The 18,505-nt window shown below is 27.9% G+C and overlaps 1 long non-coding RNA gene across 1 annotated transcript; it reads left to right on the top strand.

Annotated features, from left to right (window-relative positions):
- The first annotated feature begins 13,138 nt into the window (after positions 1-13,138).
- On the top strand, positions 13,139-14,228 carry LOC103309680. The gene is made up of 2 exons (XR_510800.3): positions 13,139-13,330; positions 13,914-14,228. It is a non-coding gene; the product is annotated as an uncharacterized LOC103309680 (long non-coding RNA).
- Positions 14,229-18,505: the final 4,277 nt, after the last annotated feature.

Here is an 18,505-nt window from a genome sequence, read left to right as displayed (position 1 = left end):
GGTCAATTCACTCTAATTTTTAAGCTAATGGAGCTACACGTGTTCTGCTTTGCGTATAATTTGCTATGTTACGCACTTGTAAGACGGAGACAACACATGCGGATATCACATCCTCTTAATATATTTTACTAAATTGTTTGGTTCCAGTGGAGTGTATAAGTGATGGGGAGCCTTGTATTCAATTTTAAAACTTTTAACGAGTGATAAAATTTGAATTGACATTTATAGAAACAAAAAACAAAAAAATCGAAAATTTCAAATTTTTACAAGTAGCGTCAAAATAATATTTTTTAAATGTTATCTTGTACAAAAATGCATAAACATTTAGTATACATTTTACATATCTACTTTTAATGGTTTTGACACTTTTCAGTCACAGTAAAAAAAACAAAATTAATTCCATCAAAAAATGGTTTTGTGTAAAAATTCCTGTTTTTTCTTAATTTATTTTTTGTTTTCTCGAATATTTTGAAAAATATTGTAAATTTTAAATTTTGACCTCTCGAATCTACCAAAAGAATTAGAATTACTCCCAGAAACCAACCTAAAAGTTGAAAGTCGAATCATTTTGGCAACAACTTTTCATGTATACAGACACAAACCTATAGAAAAACACACACATCATTGTCAAATGAATATATTTATCGTTCCACTCGGGATATAATAAAAAACATTTGCAACGTATAAATTATTGTCATTACATTTGCTTTAAAGTAAAATGATTTAATTCACTTAGTGTAGATATTGTGCAGTTATAGGTACTCTTACGATATAATAGGTAAATGTTATAATATTGTTTATCTTTTAATAATATCTATTATTCTCCGTGATGGCAGTTAGTAATTAAATTGTTATATATTAACCGAATGTGTACATTATTGATCCTTATACACCGGCTATATGTAAATGTATCATCAAAATAATAATTAAATGTATACTTTAAGACGTGGTAATTAGAGAAATGGTTTATTAAAAAGATGCTGGAATTATACTTTAAACATAATATTTTCAATGTGTGCGTACATTAATTATAAATAGAAATGTAACGAAACGACCGTATTTCCCTAACGTATTTACCAAGTAAAATTCTACGTATTTTCTTATTGCATAAATTGTTATACTTACATTACTTAATTTTATTTACTATACCATCGGTATAAGTTTTGTGTAAACGGTTTTGTGTACACTGTTATATAAATGTTTGATTCGTTTTGGAAGTTGTTTGTTCATGCTATATTTTTGTTACTATGTTTATGAATTATATATTGCATGTATTGTAATAATTCAGTTGTATTATTAAATATTTTAAAAATATTGGATTTATGTAACGATGAAATAAAAATAAAAATTGGTAAAATCGGTGTGTCATTGAAAATCAAACCGAAATACTTAAAAAAAACCTATAAATTCTCAAAAAATAAAAAAATAAAACTTGGTGTAAAACAAATGAAAACAATTAATGTGAACTTTTTCGGCAACGTCACCTTCAAGTTTTTCAACCTTATCGTGATATTGTCTGTAGTATATAGTATTTAAAAAGCATTTAAAAAATACTAAAAATACTCTTATATCTACTATTTAGTTTGGGCCCAATACCAATTTTACTCTTTTCAAGTATTATTATGTTCTTTCAAAAAGTGAAAGAAAAATTTAGTAGCTTGGCACCCACCTAAAAAATTACATTTAAACACATATTAAACTTTGACTTTGGAATTTCTTACTTCCTTCTGAAATAAAAACTTCAACCATCTTATTAATTCCTACAATACCAGGGAATCCGAATTATAATATTCCTTTATTTTATTAACCATTAAGCAGTCTTTTTTCAATATCACATAACTTACAGAAACTGTGTTGATTATTATCTTTAATTATATAGATAATTGGTAAATATTTTTTCTAGTTTTAAATTTTTTTACATATTCAACAATGTTATTAAAATACATAGATGATTTAAAAGCATAGTTGTTTTAGATATCAATGGATTTTATTTTAAACAAATGAAACTAGAGATGTGATAACTGTAAATTTACCAGGTAATTTTTTACAGGTAAAACAATTTACCGTACATTTTACCAGTTTACTTTTTAGATGTAAATTATTTTTTACCCAAAAAATGTTGTGTGGCCCCTCTAACCAATCAAAGCAAATCTATGCAATCAAAAACGCTTATCCCTAAATGTAAAGAGATATAATTTTTATCAACTGATAATAAATACCAATACATTAATTATTATACTAATCATGTTTTATATTTTCTCGACAATGTACCTATATAAGTAAAAGTTAAAAGTAAATAAATATAAATGTTTTGACTTTTGAATATAAAAAAATAAACGTTAATTTCAATAATTTATTAATTGTATTATAAATAATTAAATATTCATAATTATAATTACTACTGGTACAGAATTATAGATCCATCTTTAGCTCTTAGTTGTTATTATTAGAAAGAACTAAATCTAAGGTATTTTATTATTTAACCTTAGATTCAATTTAACAATTTTTACCACTTTATTAGTATAAGTTTATCGATATTTGTTTTTGCTTAAATTCCACATCTCTAAGTGAAACTTTCAATTGAAAAAAATTTATTTTTGAATATGAGTCCAGATTAATATTTTAAAAAAAATTTGGTAGGTACCATTCTTTAGGTAGTTTAAATAATTACAGAGTAATTTACTATAATTTTAGTAATTATGATTTACGATTAATATATAAATATATTATATTGCATTTAATTAGATTCTCACAACAGGTTTTTGATTTTTATATAATTTTGTCATGAGAGATATTAGATACTGAACATATCAGAGTCATTGGAGCCTAAATGGTTATTATGTTTAAAATAATACGTGATATGATAAATAGAGAAAATAAATGAGAAAAATAGATATTTATGAGTAATTTTTCGATCCAATTATACGATAAAGAGTCATAAGTTGTTTTAAAATATGATCACTGCAGTGTGGAGAGTGAAAAATTATTACTGATCTAAAATGATAAATATTGAACTACGCACAATTTCCCGAGGGACTCAGAAGAAAATAAGAGGCAAAGTGGTGAGCGGCTCCGAATTTACGACTATAAAGCGACCATACATTCCGGTAATCAGAGTTTAATACAATTGAGACGAAGAGAAAAACAATGAGATGTAATCACTTCTAACAAGCAATGTTTTACCTCCTACGCTTACTTTAGTTATAAGTTATAACAAACTTATTATTTAGGAGACTATTCATAGTCTCATACTATTGAAAACTGAATTTAATAATAATATATAATCTTGTTTTCTTCATTTTATTGATATATTATATTTTGATAATATTTTCAAGGATATTGTGAGAGCGTTTTAAAAAATATTTTATATGTAACAAGTTTAGGTATACCTATTGTTAAGGATATACAAATATTAGGCTTAAAATTATTGTTTAAGTCAATTGTAATGGTTATGTTTATTTTTTGCTATAACGAATCTAACTGTATTTATATAAAATCGGTGTAATCGTATCGTTGAGTGTTATTCAAGCTCCTATATTTTTGTCGAATAACACCATTTTATTAATTACTCGATATTAGAAGAAACATTTTTGAAGATTAAAATCTTGATGTCAATAAATTCTAATAAGTTATATAGGTAGTGTTAGTTAAGCTAAAAAATATTATGGTCATCCCAAGATCAAAATACCTATATAAAGCCATTACTTTTTATCACCAATTGATGTAAATGCAATAACATAACAAAAAAAAAACTGTAAAAACAAACGCATCTATTATCTATACAATATAAATTATAATGATGGGTATTTGCTATAGACAACTGTTTTCTACGAGATAATATTATGGTAGTTCTAGAAAAAGGGTTTTTCTAAAATTATTCGGTACAAATGAATAAGGCTTAATAAATGTGATGTTTAAACTATTTATAAAAGCCAAATAATAACCAGTTTCAAGAACAACCCTACTAATATAGGTACTGGAGAACGAGACACGCCCACGTCCATAATGGCTACTGTCATTATCGTCATTTGTGATTAGACGAAAAGTTATATTTTTCATTTTTAAATATTATATATTATTATACATACCCACACGGCTACAAACAATACAATATATAAATATATTACACATACACCAGACAGACAATGTAACATTTAATTTCAAACTGGTTTGTTTATTGTTTACCTATAATAGGTCGATACATTGCTGGTTTGTACATTACATAAATATGCATGGTTAGCACTTGCTAGAAACTATAGTACGTAGGTAAAATAATTGTAAGACCAAATAATTCTTTGGGAATTTAGTTTAATATAAGTAGTCCGGTTCAAAATCAAGAGGCCGTATGCGTAGGAGTTTAAATAACTTCCAAATAACACAAAACCTACTAACTGAGAGTATAACATTATTGTCAATTAATAACGTAACTCATACGTAAACATTTATATTATTTTACTCTGGATTATTGTATATCACTTAAAAATAAGGTGCGCCGGATTACCCGATAATGTTAATACGTATATAGGTACTTAATAACAAATAGGTATATATTATGCATATTAGTTATTATGATAATAGTATACGCTATGCACCCATGTAAACTATAATAATAATAATAATAATAATAATAATAATATAGTTTATGACGATCATTAATAACTAATTATTAACTCTTCGAATTTATAACTTTCATTTTTAATTAATATTGAAACTTAATAAACAAGTCAATGCTGATAAAAATCACAACGTTCTTTTTTCTTTTATGATTCAAACGGAATTCAACGTTACAAGCGTTATTAATAAATAATAATGAAAAATTATGGGTACCCATATATTAAAATAATAAGTATTATTCCGTCAGTAATTACTGAACAAAAATTATATTTTATGTTCTTGTAAATTTGTAATAAAAATAATTTATTATTTAACAAAAATAACAAAAATAATTTTTGTACATAATTAATTTATGAAAAAAAAAAAGAAAAATGACTTATATCGTATTATTATATTTTAGTTCCCAGTTGGATTTACTAAAACAACGTTAAAAATTAAAATTTATCGCCAAAAAAGTAATATTTTCCTGCACCAAGTTTAATGTATAAAACATTTGATAATTAGGAAAAATATATTTTACAACGATAATGATAATATTATGGGTCTAGTTACCTACTTAATATAATTTCAACAATATTATATGTAACACTGGAAAAAATACTGCTAGATTCCGATTTCCTAGTTAAACGAGTTCAGCAGGACTTGTTGAGGTTAACGGCATATTATTATATTTCTAAACCCACAGATATTTGTTTATCAGTATAGGTAGGTAAGTATAAATTTCTTAAATGTTTAATGCAATTTTTTACGGTTCAGCGAACACGGCGTGACAGTGATCAATTATGACAGTGATATAAATGGCACGCCGTTGTGTAGAACATTTTATTTCATGGATATAAGTACAATTTAATGTAGATTATTCTTCTTATATTCTGACGCTTTTGAGCTGTGCCTAATTGGATTTGCAGTGCTCGCACATAGGTAATATACTGCGTCTTCTACACGAACCTTTTATAATATTATCGTGGCTGATAAAAATGTGTACATGTTGTAGTGTTTACTCGGTAAACAAGTTGCAAACCATTATTTATCAGGAATTTTTTTTTTTTATTGTAGAATCGGTTGCGGCCATATTGTATTATACTATAATATTATGTATACCTAGGTATAGTATAAACGGTCCATGATTTTTCAGCGTATACGAGTACGCATTCGTCGAAATGTAAATAAATTGTTCGCAGTTTTCAGGGGGTGGTTCATTTTTTCAACTGTAGGTACTTGCTAAATACTAAAATATATAAAGTGATACGAATACCTACGTACTATATTATATAGCTACATCTAAAATACGTTTATTTCTCTAGACGTGTATTGTACCTACATAGGTCCTGAGCAGTCTTCGTTTATTATATCGTGCTTGAATTTCTATGAAATATGTTTCAAAGAAATTCTCCAACAGCATAATAACTCTCTGAGACCATCGTTCTTACAGTGATGAACACAGAAATTTTCAATGGGCGAGAAAGGTTATGTTAAAAAAAAATATAAATAATATATTATAAAAATAATATAGAAATATATATAAAACATTTACGTTGATATTATATAGGTATTAGAGACAAACAAGCTTAGAGGGAAACATCCCATAGTTGGATTCCAACTTCATTACGTCATTGATTATATGAAATTATATGAATATTGAATATAATCAGTCCAGTTTTATTATTTTACGAATTACATTTTTTCATCGAAATAATATTCAGATTGGGAGATTGGCATTCCAACAAATATACGAGAACAAATAAAAAAGTATAGTAGGTACACAAATACTAGAGTATATTTTAAATACCTACGTATACGTATTTTATACACATTCAAATACTAAATGTTATATATATTTAAAACATAAAAGATTGTACTTTGATATTCCTAAATTATAGTTTCATAGTCGTGTACAACAAATTACAATAATAATACATCATCAATAATTTACATTATGCGCATATTGAATTTCTGCATCAGTTATGATATTGTAGGCATAATAACAAAAAAATAACTATATTCGCGTATACATTTTAATGGTATTAGTACTTAATGATATTTTCATGTCTTTAATTTGTTATTAATAATTTGAATTTTCAAAATCAATAAATCTACGAGTAATTAAAAAAAAAATATACACAAAAATCACTTGATAAAAAAACTGGATACACAATAAATAAGGATAACCTGTCAGAGTTCGTTCGATTTGAAATTGTTATTTTTACTCTTCAATCCAGAAAATTATTTTAAAAACTGGTTCTTCTATTCTTAATATTATGTTGTTCCTGATTTATTCATTTCCCGTGGGCAAAAGACAAGTTGTAATAACACCATCAGAATCGTAATTAGAACATGTATGTAGTAATTTAAATTGTTTAAATGCGTATTAAAAATGCCAAATTAATAGGTTCAGAGTTAATGCATATTTGTTTATCGTACAAAGCGAACAATAACTCTTTAAATAATTATATGTGTAGTCACTAAAATATTGTGTATTATTATATTACTGGGTTCCCATTTTAATAGTATGTATAATATTTTGAATGTTTAAGACGATAAATACCATGGACAGGTACCTAGGTGGTAGGTATTTCATCAAATTCAGCACGAATTATGGACACGCACAACAATAATATTATATGAGGTGCATTTCGGCAGATAACAAAATTGTGCAGTAATGATAAAACGACAAACTCTTTTGCCTATACCTATTTCCTATAATATACTATTATGATTATGGCGCGAACAACTAAATAGGGGTGTACTCACGTGCATTTGAATTATTATTTTTCTTATCGAACATTATACATATTTTTTTGTGGTTTAATATGTTATACGCGTATGCCAGATAAACTCGTCAGGTTTTGGACGGCAGTAGCAGTTCCTTTGCTCACACACGAAATCGTGAAAATAATAGAAAACGTACCACTGATTCAAATGTCTTGGGAATTATTTTCTTACTATTATCAAAAAAGTACAAGACCGAACACACGCGCTTTTATAAATAACTGTTCGTTTCGACAGTTGTTGTATAATTCTGTACCAAAAAATATATATGTCCCACGTTCGTCTGTTATAAGGAAAACGTACAAAATGCATACATCTAATAATATTATCATCGTGGTATTATTATCATGCATTATATTTTATATTCGTCCAAATAAGAGTATTATATTATTATTATTATTGTTGTCGTCGAATTGAAGTGTATCGTGTATAGCTTATATACTAACTATACCTATAAGTGTATTGAAAACGAGAATGAAATATTTTGTGACCCGCCATTTTAATGTGCGCGTACTCGGGATCTCACTGACGTTAAACTGATTACTATCAGTTATTGTCAATATCGGAAGATTTAAGAAGGATGTTTTAAAAAGAAACATCTTGTAATTTTTGGCTAATCCCTATGGTACTTATCCAGTACGTCATGATGTCATATTATTCGTATATGTAATGTCTTTTCACGTACATTATACCTACACAGTTTATAACTACGAGGCCGGTTTACGTCCGCATTATTTATTTATTTGCGTAATTTATTTTTATATCAACAGCGCGCGGCTGTCCGTCCACTGTCGAGAAGTGCGCTTGTAGAATTTCTTCGAAAAATAAACTTCAAGTGTCCTTGCATACCGTTTATGTTCTCAGTTTACTGCCTATTAAACCCATTTTCCTCTATTGTTTCGTTGTTTACACCCGTACAGTGTCTAGGTTCAACGCCCCTCTTCCCAACTCTTTAAAAAAAAAACTAAAAAAAATATCATACATATCTATAATACCTGCGCCGCCGCCGCCGCCGTTGTAGAGGTCAAACATTATGCATTAGTCACTACTATATGTGAGTTTGTGACTGGTGATCCCGTGTACATATAAATTATACGTATATACATAGGTATAATGTATATATATTATGTATTTTGTGGGTACATAATATGTATAGGTGCACATAATCTATGTACACGAAATAGTGATGAGATTTGTGTAGCGTTGCATTGGTTGCTTTATGTTGTTTTCACAGTATTATTTATCCATATTATTCGTGAGTTCATTATTCTCGTTAGAACACTACCTATTTATTATTATTATTATAACATCGATATATAGCTGGTAACCAACAGCTCCGGTTCCCCCGCACGAGTTTATATTCTTATCGTTGTATTATTGTGTTTCGTGTGTACCTATAGTGTTGTGCGTATATAATATAATATCGGTAAATTTGTTTGGGCGTAAACAGTCAACGTGTTTTGCCGTAAAATTTAACGAGACAGGTGAGAATTAATGATTTTCCAGAATAAACACGAGATAAAGGACCCTAGGGAATTTTAGATTAGAAATTCTTATTAACAGGCGCTATACAGGAGCACAGCGTCTGCACTTCGACGAGTATTTTTATTTTTATTTATTTATATATATATATATATTATTTTTTGTCTTCCCCCGAACCTCTCTTCTTTTATTAATATTCTTTTTCTGAACAGACTCCGGTGGCTACTGGTTACATCAATCTTCTTTTCAGACATTCTCTCTCTCAATCAATCAAAGCCAGTCAACGTCAAGGTCACCATTATCATTCCGGAACGGTCATGGTCACTTGACAACATTTTGAAACCAAATTTTGTCAGCTAATTACACATTTTGTGTTAAAATTGTAATGCCATATTAAGGTGTGAAATAAACAAATAATTGTTAATTAATCGTATCTATTATAATATTATATCTTGTATAAACTATTGTCTTTTTAATTGTATTAAGATTATTAATATATGAGTTTGATAGATTGAGTCAAAAGAACAATAACATTAAAACATCTTGTTTATTTATATTGTAGATACTTTAATATACAATTATTCATTGGATATTATTTTACAAAGTATTTTGTTGTAAAAATATTGAATATTACGAGGTATAGAAGATCGTTTACTATTAATATAACAGTAAGTTGCTGTGTTGTATAAGCTGAAGAAATTTAATTTATTTCATATCCGTGAAATGAAAATATATTATTTAATTCAAATAATGAAAACAGATTTACTTTAATGAAAATGTATGAAACGTAAAACTTATTAATAGTTTATTAAAATTGTTTAGTATAATTCTACATTATAATATTTATTGTCTAATTACGAAGATGAGTTAACAATAAATATAATGTTACTCGTAACGTAGTAAATTAATTTTGATTAAATATTGATGTGATAAATTAAATCTTAGTTGTTCATTACTTGAAAGTAGATGCATCGTCGAATGAAAATTAGATTTAATAAGAACGACTTTTTACCAGCTTCAAATTAATTAGACATTTTAGTAATAATTTCCAGAGAATATTTGAGAACCAATAATTGAACATTTTATATATAAAAAAAAAAAATAATTATCGTGGTATTTTTAAATACTTAAGAATGGAATAAAATAAACAATATATATTATGCATGCAGGTATATTATTATGCTCAATACTGTAGGAGTGAACAAATTTAAAATACTTAAATGTAATACGTTAGCAGCTGTACCATGGCCTAATTTATTACAGTTAAAATGAATTTGGGTTCAGATAATTCAGTAACTATACAGATAATAGAAGGTAATTTATTCTGTGTACCTACCTATACTAGGTACACATCAATTTAATCATTTTTTTTAATCAAAAGCCTTAACGTAAAAATAAATTTAAAAAAACAACAAGTGTAATAAGATTCAATATTGAAATAAAGTTCGATAAAGTTATGAAACCCAATCATATAATGTTGTTTTAACTTTTTTTCGCCATATAGGTTCTGGTACAACAACAATAATATTGAACTGTACGTTCGTACCTATAGGTATTATACATATATGTAAATATTATAATATAATAATAATATTTTATTGCAGTGCGACAAACACGAATACTTTAAAAAAATGACTTTACGGAGTTTGAAGTACCTACTTATTATATTATATTTTATATTATATAATATTATGAAACACTAAAAAGTAAAATTAACCTACCCCCAGCCCCAGCCCCCCTTTAAAATATACCGCGTGTAATCAACGGTGTTTTGTTTTAATGTTTTATCTGTTTTCCTCTCCCCATAAAAATCTCCGTCGGGGATGACTAAATACAACGTGCATTGTGCAACGGGGACGCTTCGACATCTGTGCGCGCATTCTGTTGGTCGTGCATGTAAGTTTATTACTGCTAAGGACTTTCATGCACACTAAACAACTACCGAATATTATGCATTTTAAAATGTGCATTTACGTGTTGAAAATACTCAATATTATCCTGTTCAATGTGCACTAAAACATAAAATCATTATAGGATTTAATACGATGATTATTATAGTACAAAACACTTTCCATGGTTGTCACGTATTACCTACCTACATTAAATTGCATGTATAATAAAAAAAAAAAACCTGCAATAAACTACTAGTGGGTAGATTTAATTTGTGTTGCACTCTACAGACTTACAGTCTATAATAATCCAAATTACCGATCGATCATAAAGATTTGGCCTTTAACGAATTTATGACAATTTTAGGACTTTGACTCATGAAATGTTTTGATTCAAGTACATGGTTTCCAACAAACTATCAAAATAATATGTAGGTACTATACCTACTTCTCATCACTGAAACACCAAATAATTAAGCACTAAAAATACAAACATTTCCATAAATGTTGGTTATGTCATCAACGCGACGAGGTTGCAGTAAACCGTATACATTTTGTACGTTATAGGTCTAGGGTATATAAATCAATCAGAAAAATATGCAAATACACGAATGGCCTTGGGCTATATTTTATCAGTTTCCGAAAAAAAAATTCGTAACAAAGTTTTACGTGGCCAAACGCTGATGCGTCTTTATGCTGCGGGCTTACGAGCTTTGACGCTGCAACAATGGGAGACGCCGTGGCGTCCGGCGAAACGCTTTCGGGGGGTATGAAAGTCACTCGATGGCCGATATTTAATAACAAGGTGTAAAACGTTATTATACTGCGGGATGATCCATTTAACTCAAGACACTCATAAAACAAAAATCGTAGTCGCTTTTTTTTTTAAGTCGAAGCTGCAGCTAATTATTATTGTATAGTGTATTATAGTGTGTAATAAACAATAAAACAAATACATAATATTATTCAGTCTGCATATCTGCATTTCCAATTCTTTCGATATCAGTGTAATGTTACTGTCGCCTGGAGGACCGATATATGTCGTGCATACTGTAGCAAATCTTGATTTTATATTATACAATACAAACATTAATTACATAACACAATATTATGTCAATTATGCACTACATACTCTATAGGTACCTATATTATATGTTGTTTTAGTATAATAAAGAGGCGTATGTTTGAATCTCGCAGTTCAATTTATTATTATATAATTTTATTATTTGATTGAACAACGTTGCCGGTAACAACCAGGGCTTAGCACCCGAATCATTTATTTGTGTTTTGGTTGTTCTATATTGTATTCGGGCGTTCAAACACCAGAATAAAAAATTTAAATAAACTTTTGGGTGTTAATATCCGTTAATATTCGGGTTAATATTGGTTAATACGGGTGTTAAGTAGTTCCGAAAAAATCTTATTATTATAATAAGTAATTTTTATTAGATATTTTTTTTAATTTTAATTGTTTAGCGCTCCTTGTCCTAATATTGTAATTATTAAACAAATAATCATCTACAAAATCAAACTAACCACATAAATTACATGTAAAATGATATATCACAATATGAAAATTGTAAAATAAAAAATTATTTGGGTTTCGAGTTAATCAGAATGTTTTATTCGAGTGTTTTTAAAATACAATCATTCGGGTTATATTATGGGTTTCGGGTTTTTGATTTTTGTAAGGGTTTTACGGGCTCTGGTTAATTTAGGTGCAAGGCCCTGGTAACAACTCTGTACTGGTGGTTCTATATTATCCGTACAAATTAAAAATACACCTCGGCCGTATATCATTTAATGTAGGGACGTCAAGTTAATAATTAATATACTTTCAACTGTAGCTATGTTTTTATACACACTTCCATGTCAATTGTAGGTACTGTTTTGGATTTTCGTTATATTACTTTTTGAACACGCGTACCTGTATTCCATTTTTGGATGAACTATTTGGCCGGACGCATTACATGTAGTTGCAGTGCTCTATCATTGTACGCATTCGATGGATACGTATATAACGTATTATTATTATCACTGTATTCGATAACTTTTCAGAGAGGAATTCATCGAATTAGCAAATAATTGTACCGTAATGAATCGATGAATCAGGGTTCACGTTCAGAACTCTATGACTCACAGTGACAACAAACCCACCCGTGAGAGTTGTACCTACAGTTGGGATTTATTTAACTTGGACAATATTAGTCTGTTTAGATCAATTATATGGTTTTAGATAATTGACTCACACGTGAAATACTAATATGATAATTGATATAAGCTTAACGTATGAATATAACGCGTACCTATTTTCTGAATAATATTTATTTCAAGCTATCCACTTTAAGTTACCATAGCTATATATACCCATAATTCTACTAAAACTAACAATGAACTTTAAGTTAAATACTAAAATGTATATCATGTTAAATAATTGAGCATTTTTTTTTATTTTGTAAATAAATTATATGTTGTTGTACATTATACGGTGCCATAGAACAGGAGTTGGATTTTAAAAATGTCACGTACACTAGTGCTAACACATTAATTGGAGCTTATTTATTAGTAAGGGGAACGTAAGTTTTTTCCTTTTCTGCGCCCATAATTCATTGTTCTAACTACTAACTGTTATATCTCCAACAAAAACAAATAGAAAATCATTTTCTACAGTGACATTAACGCACTCAAGTTAATTTGTAATTGTATGTGAATTAATATAGTCAACTTTATAAAGCGTTCGTTATTATTATTTTTTTTTATATAAAATATACGTTGCAGCACTAAAATATGCGTATCATACTATCTCTAAAACAGAATTATGTACATTATAATTTATAATAATATAACAGGCGTTAAAATTATTATTTTATTTATATTTTGACAATATGTTGTACTACAATATATATTACTCAACAATAATATTTTATATTTAAAATTATTTACTTCCGTAAACTTTGATCATTCAAGGCTTTAGACTTTAGAGTTTTCTTTGTACGTTTAAATCTTTATGAACCATCGAAGAAATTAACGACGTTCTAAAAACTAACTAAGGGATTGTTTCCCACTTGCAAAATTCCGTCGGTAATTTCATTATGGTGATATCGTCGTCCATTAATATCTTGTTTTCCAATATTTAGTTAATTTTTGTTTATTTTCTAGGGTACAAATAACATAGCATGGGCTTAAGATTTTGGTTAGTTATCACTTATCGCATAATAAACGTCAAGAATATTAAAAATATCATGGTCGATCAACACACGTTAGATTGGTGGGAGTTTGGGACGAAATAAATGCATCACGCGCAATGCGCATGCGTAAGTACTAAGTTGTGAAGCAATAAATGTCACAGGCAATAGACTGGATTGAGAGGTAAACTGTATTTGACAGCCATTAAGTATCATACAAGATCGTTGGACACGTGCTTAATGTACATTTTCAAATAAAAATATTATGATAAATTGCTTTTCCTGTGCATTTTAAAGCGTTTGTTTGCATCTCAATTATAATATTATACTTATAAACTAAATAGTTACCTAGTAAATAGTAATTGTATATGTGATATATATTTAAGATATAATATAGGTATAGATTTTGAGTTAACAATTAATGTGATTTTTTTTTTGTATTTGTTATCACGTTTTGGAAAGAAATTTCACTTCAATCTTCAACTTTGCAGATGGTATTACTGGCATAATTGTATGTAGTTTTTTCTTTGATGATATCAAAATTAGGAAATGTCTAGTAATTTACAGAATTACAGCAGAGCGAGTTCCTCGGTTTTTAATGTTATTACTAAATTAGGTGACTCTGTAACATGATAATATAATTTTACCAAGCAGTAGGTACCTATAATAAATGTTTTAAGTTAATAAGATGTTTTTCATGTTTCGATAAAAATTTAAATGCATTGTATTTAATATAGTTGATAAATTTAAAGTATTTTTTATTTATTTTTTTTAAAGATTGTCAAGTATACAAACGACGAAACTCTGTATATAATTGCATTTCTATAATTGAATTGAGTGCTCGGACCACTTTACTTTTCATCTAAACCGTTGCTGTGAACTTTAATTGAATAATAGTTTATTCATGTTTTTATTTTAGAATTCGAAAAAAGAAGGTTATTTTTCAAATAAGAAATTAAATTATTTTAAAGAAAAAACCAGAACTAGTAATATACTTTTGTAATTTATTTTCTTATTTATATAATAATATATTCAGCAGAGATTGAAATTTTCATAATACATAGCACGAAATTCACATTTTCTACATTTCTTAAATTAAATGTATAGCAAAAGTTATTAGGTACCTATCCTATCTAATGATTTTTGTGTTTGTGATTTATTATATTCGTTTAACTTAACGATAAATAAAATAAATAGAATCTTGTTGTGAATCGAAATTGTTAACAATATTTATAATTATTAAAGCCGGTTCATTAATATGGTTGATATTTGTGTATTTATTTATTTGATGTTATGATAGAAACATTTTAAATAACAATACGTGAATGGTAAATGGTACATCTGTCATACAAAATAATAACTAGATATTAAGACACGTAGCCACGTTCAAAATAATTTAAACATTTATGATTAATTTTAATACGTCAATACTGCTAATTATATTATTGACCTTATTTTATATTATAGTTGCATTTCTTTAGCAATCTGGGATATGCATCGGATCCCATGATAAGTACAGTAATCGTTAATGCTTTATAGTATAGGTAGGTGAGTAAATTTTTAACTTGTCTATATGTAATTAAGGCGTTCCCTATAGAATAATTAGGTAATTCAAAATTACAAAGTAAAACCAATTTACACAACAGATTACTTTTAAATTGCTGGTATTTCTATTTATAAGAACTTCCTTTTGATCATGATAATTTATCCATAATTATATTTTATCCACCTAATGACTCCACATTTTACTAAAAACATAATTTGATTGTGTACAACTTTTCATTAGGGATAACACTGATGTCTTTAAAATTAATAGTGGGTATCCACAAAATCGATGTGCTTGAATAATAGTGTAGGTACACGGCGAACATATAATCAAACTCGATTAATAATGCAGAAGTTTAAATTAAACAGTTTTTAACTTCCAAGATAGTTCTTTGAAAGTAGAAAATATTATTATTAACGTTTGTTTTACACGAACTATTCGAAAAGTAATAAAATACAAACGAAGATTGACAACTTTTGGTTTGGCATTTGTTTTTCTACTCCGTTCAATAATACATTTCAATTTAAAAATGAAATAGCACAGTGAGTGCTTTAATCGTACTTGCACGTAATCAGATTTATGACTGACTGCATGCGAATACATTTTTAAAATAACTACCATGCTTATTGCTTACAGTTAAACATGATATTATTATGTAATTGTGAATAAATTATAGGAAATAAAAATTCAAATAGTATAATATAATAAGAGGGTTTGTAAAAAAAAAACACAATTTACCTACTTATGCATACAATGTAATTTTGAAGTGTTTAAAAATAATAACATAGGTAATACAAAATTCAAAATGACTTTCGTGGTTCACATTATTATAATAAAATAATCACAAATAAAACTAAATACATAAATTACTTTTATAATGGAATCATACAATGTATTAACTATAACTACCTACTTTATTCAACAATATTATTTGAAATACCTACGCTGCAGAATTATATTTGTATACTGTTGTACATTTTTAATTTTATATAACACTAGCTGATCCCGTGAACTTCGTTGCCCGTTAAATGTACCAACTCTATATGACTCGAACTTTGTACAATTCGTTATTTAATATTCGGTGTATAGTGTTCAAAATGTATCATAACTTTTCCGTTTCCCGGAATAAAAATTCTAATTCGCAGCAGTATATTATCAGGTAGGCAATCTACCTACGGTAGATCGTGGACCCCGTGCTGTTTGTACGTAGGTGTATGATTTAACTCTTAAGTATCAAAGTTATAGCAAGTTTAGCGTATTCCACCTATGGTGGATTAACATAATCAAAATCCTAACCCAACATAACTACTAATATCAGATGAATAAAAAAAAAACCAAATTTAACCATTCCTAAATTAGTCTGTCTTCTTCCCAGGGGTTTAATCTTCACACAAACATTCATACCAAGCTGAACCCGTGCACTCCGTTGTCCGTAAAAAATTTCAACTTAAACTGTTTTTGGGTGTAATTTGCTGCAATGTTCAATAATTTGATTTGGTGCTAGCTTGTACCTGATCTGCCCAAATAACCAATGGAAACCAATAATAAATAAATACTAATTTCTACTGTAGACTGTAACCAATGGCAACTATTTAAAAAATAAAATTTCCAATTTCTATCGTGAACCTCAAGATCCCTGTTTGAGCACTTCTTTAAAATGCAAATTTCGACAAATCCTTTCTTAGTGCCCGATTAAATTATTATAAAAATCTCTCCTCGAAATTTCAAGTCGATAACTTAAATAGGTTCTGCTCTGCATTGGTTATTGGTAAAGTACACTTTCCTTTATATATATAGATTATTGACTATTTTTACCAGTCTTCGTTAAGCCATGGCATTAGGTATAACGTCGTGTAACTTATAATTATCAACAATTTACTTTAAAATGTGCGAATATAGTTATCACCGTTATCGTTTTATTATAATGTATTATTATCGTGTTATTATTATTACTGTTCTCGATTTGTACTCTGTTATTTTATCATGTTATATTTCTAAAATTTGCTATAAGAACAATAACAGGTATTTACATTTTTTTCGCGCAATCATATGTGATACGATTTTGCGTGTGGATCGAACGGACGTATATTTTATTATTATCGATTAGAAAACAATAATAATTATTAATGGTATCGGGGGGTTGGTGGTACAGCGTTGGTTTATTCCTTAATTGCGAATGACTGGTTCATCAACAGATGCGAAAATGTTATTTTAATAATTAATGGACAAACCAATCAATCGTATAAATCATAAGTCTACTCGATCCCGGCTCTGACATTTCGCTGAGTAGTCCGTAATTACGTTGATTTCCAAATTCCGGTTGTTACGCCGTTTAAATCGATTGAACGAGAAAATTAAAATTAAAATAAAAAATAATATTAATGAATAACATAAAGCTCCAAGTTTTCGCATTAAACTTGTTTGTAAGTCTGAGCCACTTATACAGTGGAATGGGAATAAAAAATAACACTGTTTTTATATCTCTTTCCCTTGTGTCTGGTCTCATTAAAAAGTAGTTGAAAGGATTTTTTTTATCATTATTATTGTTATTACTAAAGGGTTGTTAGAGTGGGTAGAGAAATTAAAATTTAAAATAAAAACCGTGGTTAACCGGAGACTTTTTGTTTTAAATGCATAACAAAAACCACATTATTCCGGTTATACAATGAAAGCATTAATCCACATTTATAAAAAATAAATACATTTTAAAAGATTACATAATCATATTACCTACCTATACGTTTTAACAATGACCAATCGATATGTAAATATTATATAATTCTTAAAGGTGTATGGAGGTTCAAGTATCAAGTATGACCCTCAAGGTGGAATCATTAACCACGAATCGTCTATACATTGGTGCTGCAATGGAAAAAAATATAAGAATTTTATTAATACAATTTTCAAAAAGTGTCATAAATATAACATTGGATGATGTGTTGATGTGTTGGATGTTATTTTATGTTTTTTTTTTTATCGGCGTTTACTTTAGTAAAGAATGGTACAATCAATTTGCGGAA

Source organism: Acyrthosiphon pisum, chromosome A2 (assembly GCF_005508785.2).
Source record: "Acyrthosiphon pisum isolate AL4f chromosome A2, pea_aphid_22Mar2018_4r6ur, whole genome shotgun sequence".
Lineage (NCBI taxonomy): Eukaryota > Metazoa > Arthropoda > Insecta > Hemiptera > Aphididae > Acyrthosiphon > Acyrthosiphon pisum.
The sequence above is the reverse complement of the archived record's forward strand: the minus strand, read 5'-3'. Positions and strand labels throughout refer to the sequence as shown.